The sequence below is a fragment of the Lygodium microphyllum genome, chromosome 30 (genome assembly GCF_053477565.2).
Source record: "Lygodium microphyllum isolate KBCC chromosome 30, Lygodium_microphyllum_v1.1.10, whole genome shotgun sequence".
Classification (NCBI taxonomy): Eukaryota; Viridiplantae; Streptophyta; class Polypodiopsida; order Schizaeales; family Lygodiaceae; genus Lygodium; species Lygodium microphyllum.
This window is the reverse complement of record NC_141164.1, coordinates 99,760,948-99,766,860: the sequence shown is the minus strand read 5'-3', so window position 1 is coordinate 99,766,860 and position 5,913 is coordinate 99,760,948.

The following is a 5,913-nucleotide window of genomic DNA, read 5'->3' as shown; positions in this document are numbered from 1 at the left end:
CATCTTCCATTGCTCCAAGATAATTGATATGGACAGGTGGTTTCTTCGATTGACAATTGGCTGCTAGATGTCCAGGTTGATGGCATTTGTAACAAACTATAGGTTTAGCTTTAGATACATTGTTGGCAATGCCAGGAAGTCTAGGAATATTGGGATTTGGCTGTGAAGATGGCTTAGGGTTTGGATTGGTATTTGATGGCAAAACAGGTGGTCGTGTCCAAGATTTACGGAATGAAAATGGAAGAAAATGACTTTGATTGAATCTTTTAAAATTTGAATTGAATTTCTTGGAACCATAGTTACCATTTGCTTGAAATTGTTGTGGATGCTTGTCTCTTCCTCGAATCTTGTCTTCAGTGTCATGAGCCAAAGAAATTGCATCTTCAAGAGTTGTAGGCTTGAACATATTGACTTTAGCATAGTAATGTCCAAGTAAGCCTTGCGTTTGTGAGTCACTTTAGGTACATCCTCGAGCATGCGTAGTTGCAGTACGGCATTCCAAAAACGTTCAGTGTATTGGAAAATAGGTTTACGTTGCTTTTTGTCTTTTTCATGGAATTGAGGAGGAAGGAAATTCTGTAAAAACTCCTTTTGGAGACCAATTCATCGAAATCTGGAAATGGCTTTCTGACATATACGGAAGTTACAAAAGACTTCCAAGCCTTTTCATTGTTAAGTCCACCCAAGGTAGACGACACCAAATCATCATCATCGGGCATTGCATCAATCGCTGCCAATGCATCTGTAATGCTTCTTACCTTCAGTGCATACTCATTGATAGACATCTTCCCTTTCTTTAATGTATTCAACTCTTGCTTGAGTTGAATCTTTCGTGCCTTTGTATTTACAGAAAACATACTTTCAAGTATGGTCCAAGCTGCATATGAATTCTCTGCATTTCTAATGTGTCCCAACATATTATTGTCAATTACTGCAGACAACCAATACATGACCTTTTTATCCTTTGCATTCCATTCCTTCCGTGCCTTTGTCTCTTCTGCAGTTGGAGGATCACTCATCTCCGGTTCCTTTTCTTCACCTGAAACGAACTCGTAGAGGCCTTTTCCAATAAGGAAGTTCGTGACACGGAACTTCCATGAAGGGTAGTTGTTCTTGTCGAGCTTCTCAATGATAGGGCTTCCACTGTTCTCTGCCATTATAACAAAATTAATACCAACAGCAAGTAAATCTTCTGCAACCCTGGACCTGTAGTGCACAGCAATACACCAGACAGTCTTTTTAACTGTCTGCTCAACAATACATGCAATCTGCAACCTGTTTGCAGATAAACCTTGTGTTTACTCACTGGTAAACACCTTTGAACTTACAGATCTGAAATCTGTAACCTGTGCACCCACTTTCGATCAATACAGTCGAAGTCACAGCGTACCCTGAAACTGCTGTCCGCAACCTTGCGGCTCTAAAACGGGCCCTGAAAACACCAAATCTCACTGCAATCTGAGATTTTTGCTCTGCCCTGCTTCCAGTGCCTCCACAGACACTATCGAAGAGAAAGAGTTAAAGGATGGGAGAGCTTCTTACCCGTGGCTTGCTTGCTCGAACTTTGCTTCTTCTCCTTTGCTTCAACCTTCAAAATCAGCCTCTCTCAATGGCGCGGATCTGATACCATGTTAAGAATCGCGTGGTGGAGGGGGTTGCTCAAGATGCTGCGCCGAACACACACAGAATGCACAAGGAGAAGCTCACTCAAGAGACAAGAAGAGAGATGGAAGCCAAAACGTTTTCTTGCTAATTTCTTCTTCTTCTTCCACACTCTTTACAATGTACACAAAGTATAGATAAGATACAACATAAAAGGAAAGTGGCCTACTAAGTCAAACAATGCATAACCGACTACACTAGTCGACTGGCGCTATAACTATGCCAGCTGTAAATAGGTGTAACAACCTGAATATAATAAGTAATGAGTCAGTGGCCATGTGAGAGTCATAATGACCACCGACGTGCTAAGTGTAGACGTGTGAACCCATCTAACCAGGTGGTACATCATCAATGTCCGCATGTGTTGAGCTTGTCATCTCAACAAGGTGTACAGAGAGATCATAGTAATGTAAAGGCTCCATTGAGTGATCTGGTGGTATGCAGATCTAGCAGGGTCAGATACCCTATTAAAAGATTTGATTTTGAAGATTATGCAGCTCACCATTATGCTTATGTGGTGAAACTAATTGAGGATGTTGAGCCCACATTTTTTGAGGAGGTTGTTGGTCATGGTCATTGGGATGCAGCAATGGATGAGGAGATGGCTGCATTAGAGGCCAATAAGACTTGGGATCTAGTATCATTGCCGAACGGCAAGAAAGCTATTGGATGTAAGTGGTTTTATAAGATTAAGCACAATGCAGATGGTTCTATTAGTAGGTACAAAGCTAGGCTGGTTGCAAAAGGCTATGCCCAGACATATGGCATAGATTATGAAGAAACCTTCAGTCCAGTTGCCAGGATGGCAACTATCAGATGTGTGATTGCTTTGGCAGCCAAAGGTTGGAGGTTGCAGCAAATGGATGTGAAGAATGCCTTCTTGCATGGTGATTTGCAGGAAGAAGTGTATATGGATCAACCAGCAAGTTACGAAGATTTAGAGCATCCCACGTATGTGTGCAGGTTGAAGAAGGCGCTCTATGTGCTCAAGCAAGCACCTAGAGCATGGTCTGACAAGATCAGAGAGTATCTTGTCAATATTGGCTTTTATATTTCTGATGATAATCATTCACTTTATGTGAGAAAGGGAGATGCAGGTTTGGTCATCATAGTCATCTATGTGGATGACTTGATTATTACAGATGATAGTAATTGTGGGATTGCTGAAGTCAAGGATTTTTTGAAGAAGAAGTTTGAGATGAAGGATTTAGGTGAGCTAAGGTACTTCCTTGGCATTGAGGTGATCAGATGTGATGATGGTATATGGCTGTCCCAAAGACAGTATGGCTTGGATATGTTGTCCAAGTATGGTATGAGAGCATGCAAACCACTTTCAGTCCCGTTGGAGCAGAATGTAAAGTTGAGTGCTGATGTTGGGGATGAGATAGAAGACCCTACCATGTTTAGGAGGATAGTGGGGAGTTTGATCTACATGACCATTACAAGGCCAAACTTGAGCTACGTTGTTGGTCTTGTGAGTCAGTTTATGCAAGTACCTAGAAAGTCACATTTGGATGCAGTCAAACGCATATTGAGATATGTGAAGTCCACATTACATTATGGACTTTTCTATGAGGCAGGTACAGATGTAAAGGTGTTTGGATACACAGATGCAGATTGGGCTGGTAGTATGTCTGATAGAAGATCTACCAGCGGATACATGTTCTTTCTTGGTAGTGCAGCAGTTGCTTGGAGCAGCAAAAAGCAATCTACAGTTGCTTTGTCGAGTATAGAGGCTGAGTATAGAGGTGTTGCTGTTGCAACATGTGAGGTAGTATGGATATAATGGCTGATTTGGATGTGCAGGTAGAAGGTCCAGTTGTCATTTATTGTGACAACATGAGCAGTATACAGTTTGACTAGGAACCCTATGTTCCATGCCAGGACAAAACATATTGAGGTACACTACCACTTTGTGAGAGAGAAGGTACTAGCAGGTGAGATTGACTTGGTGTATGTTAGTACATAGGATCGAATAGCTGACATCTTCACGAAGGCATTGGGTGCAGAGAAGCTTCAAAAGTTTCGAAGCTTACTTGGAGTTGCAAAGATGCAGTTGAGCTTGAGGGGGAGTGTTGAGATGACAAGCTCAACACATGCGGACATTGATGATGGACTGCCTAGTTAGATGGATCCACATGTCTACACTTAGCATGTCGGTGGTCATTATGACTCTCACATGGCCACTGACTCATTACTTATTATATTCAAGTTGTTACACCTATTTACAACAGCTGGCATAGTTATAGCGCCAGTCGACTAGTGTAGTCAATTATGCATTGTTTGACTTAGTAGGCCACTTTCCTTTATGTTGTATCTTATCTATACTTTGTGTACATTGTAAAGAGTGTGGAAGAAGAAGAAGAAACCAGCAAGAAAACGTTTTGACCTCCATCTCTCTTCTTGTCTCTTGAGTGAGCTTCTCCTTGTGCATTCTCTGTGTGTTCGACGCAGCATATTGAGCAAGTCCCACCACCACGTGATTCTTGACACACCAAGAGGGACGGGATGGGATGGATGGGAGCCTTACCCTTGCTTTCGATGACCATAGGTGGCATGACTTTGAGTACATGAGCGCTTGAGCCAGGTCTGTCATCCGTGGGTGGACTTAAAGTACCTAGGCCATTGAGTTGGCTTTGTTGTTCTATGGACAGGCGAGTTGCTTCGGCCATGTCTTCCTCCTCCTTTCTCCTCAAGTCCGCCTCCTTTTCCATAGCTCTTCTTTCTCTCTCTTCTTCTATTTTCCTTGATTCTTCGGCCATCTTTTCAACTTCTTCCTTCTCATTCTTCTTCCTCTCCGCAGCCTCTCTTAGGGATTCCCTTTTGGCTCTCTCTAGATCTTCTTTTTCCTTCTTCCTGCCCTCATTATGTTTCTTCTTCTGAGATATCTTTTTAGCGGCTTCTTTGTTTTTTCATTCCGGATTGAGCCTCCTGATCCTCCTTCTCTATCTCAGTTTTTGTCCTATCGCTTGATGGCTCTTTTCCTTGGTAGGTCGGTGACCTATCTAGAGTCTCATCTGCTCCTTCGTTTCCTTGTTGGCTTCTTTTACAGCCTCTTAGATGATGGCCATGAGCACACTTCCATACCCAATGAAGAAGGCTTTCGAGGAAGGTTTCTTCCTCTTAGTATTTTTAGAGGCTGGGAATTCTCCGCCTGCCTATCTGCTGCCCAGGGCTAGTGCTTTGGCTGCTTGGTCTATAGTCTTGCACACGTAGCCGTTCCATTCCACCTCATCCAAGGTGTGGGCTGCCACATTCTCCAGCACAGGCACATTGATTTGATTCATAAGGGAGTTATAGTGCTAGCCAGAGAAAAGTGAGTGCACCAATTTTACCTGCATGAGGATCTCAGCATCAAGGATATCCTGTATGCTGATGCCGTCATTTGTCAAAACATCCTCCCTCTTCATCTTTAGCATAGCATACACATCTCTCTTATGTTTATTCTCCACCTTAGTCCATCCCTAGTGCATTCTCCACCAAGGCGTGGTTCAATGGCATCGAGCATTCTCCCCTCTTCCCACAGTCACCATTCCGCATTCTTGATCAGGGTTGTACGTTCCTAAAAATTCCACACACTTCGTGTGGTCAAGCTCCTGCGCAAACTTCTCTAGGTACTTCGAGAGGTTACACTATTCCACTACTCTCCTTGTAGCCTCCTCCTTGGCTACCACCTTCTCAAGGTTGTGGATGCCACGTAATTTTAGCTGATTATAAGCACGATTTTCTAAGTTGATGCGGTACTACATCCTCTTCTCCTCCGTGAAAGGGAGTCGGTGAGTGCGATCTTGCTATGACATCTTTCATTCCTGTCATGAGTCATCATTCCCATTAGTGCTTCCGAAATAGTTATTTGCTGAAAAGAAAGGCTTCGTGTTTGTTGAATGAAAACATTTAAGCTCCAACATAAACTTTCCTTTCAAAAATTTCACCCTTTATTTCAACATTTTTGTGACATTTTTTCTCAATTGCAAATTAACGTGTTTCTTTCCTTCTTGCATTTAAATGTTAACTGAGGTTTTCACAACAGTGTGTTTTTTCTTATGTGTTTATGCATTTGCTTGATTTTGATTGGTTCCAATTTGATTCACTCTCCTTGACTCACTCACCTTATCCCCTCCCCTTCCGAATTTGGGGAAAATCCTTCCTAGGATTGAAGGCTAGCGAGCCCAGGGCATTCAGCGTACAAGTCGAGTGTTTACTTCCGCATGAGCCAAGCATAGAATTCTAGACTATACTCCAACTGAGTGT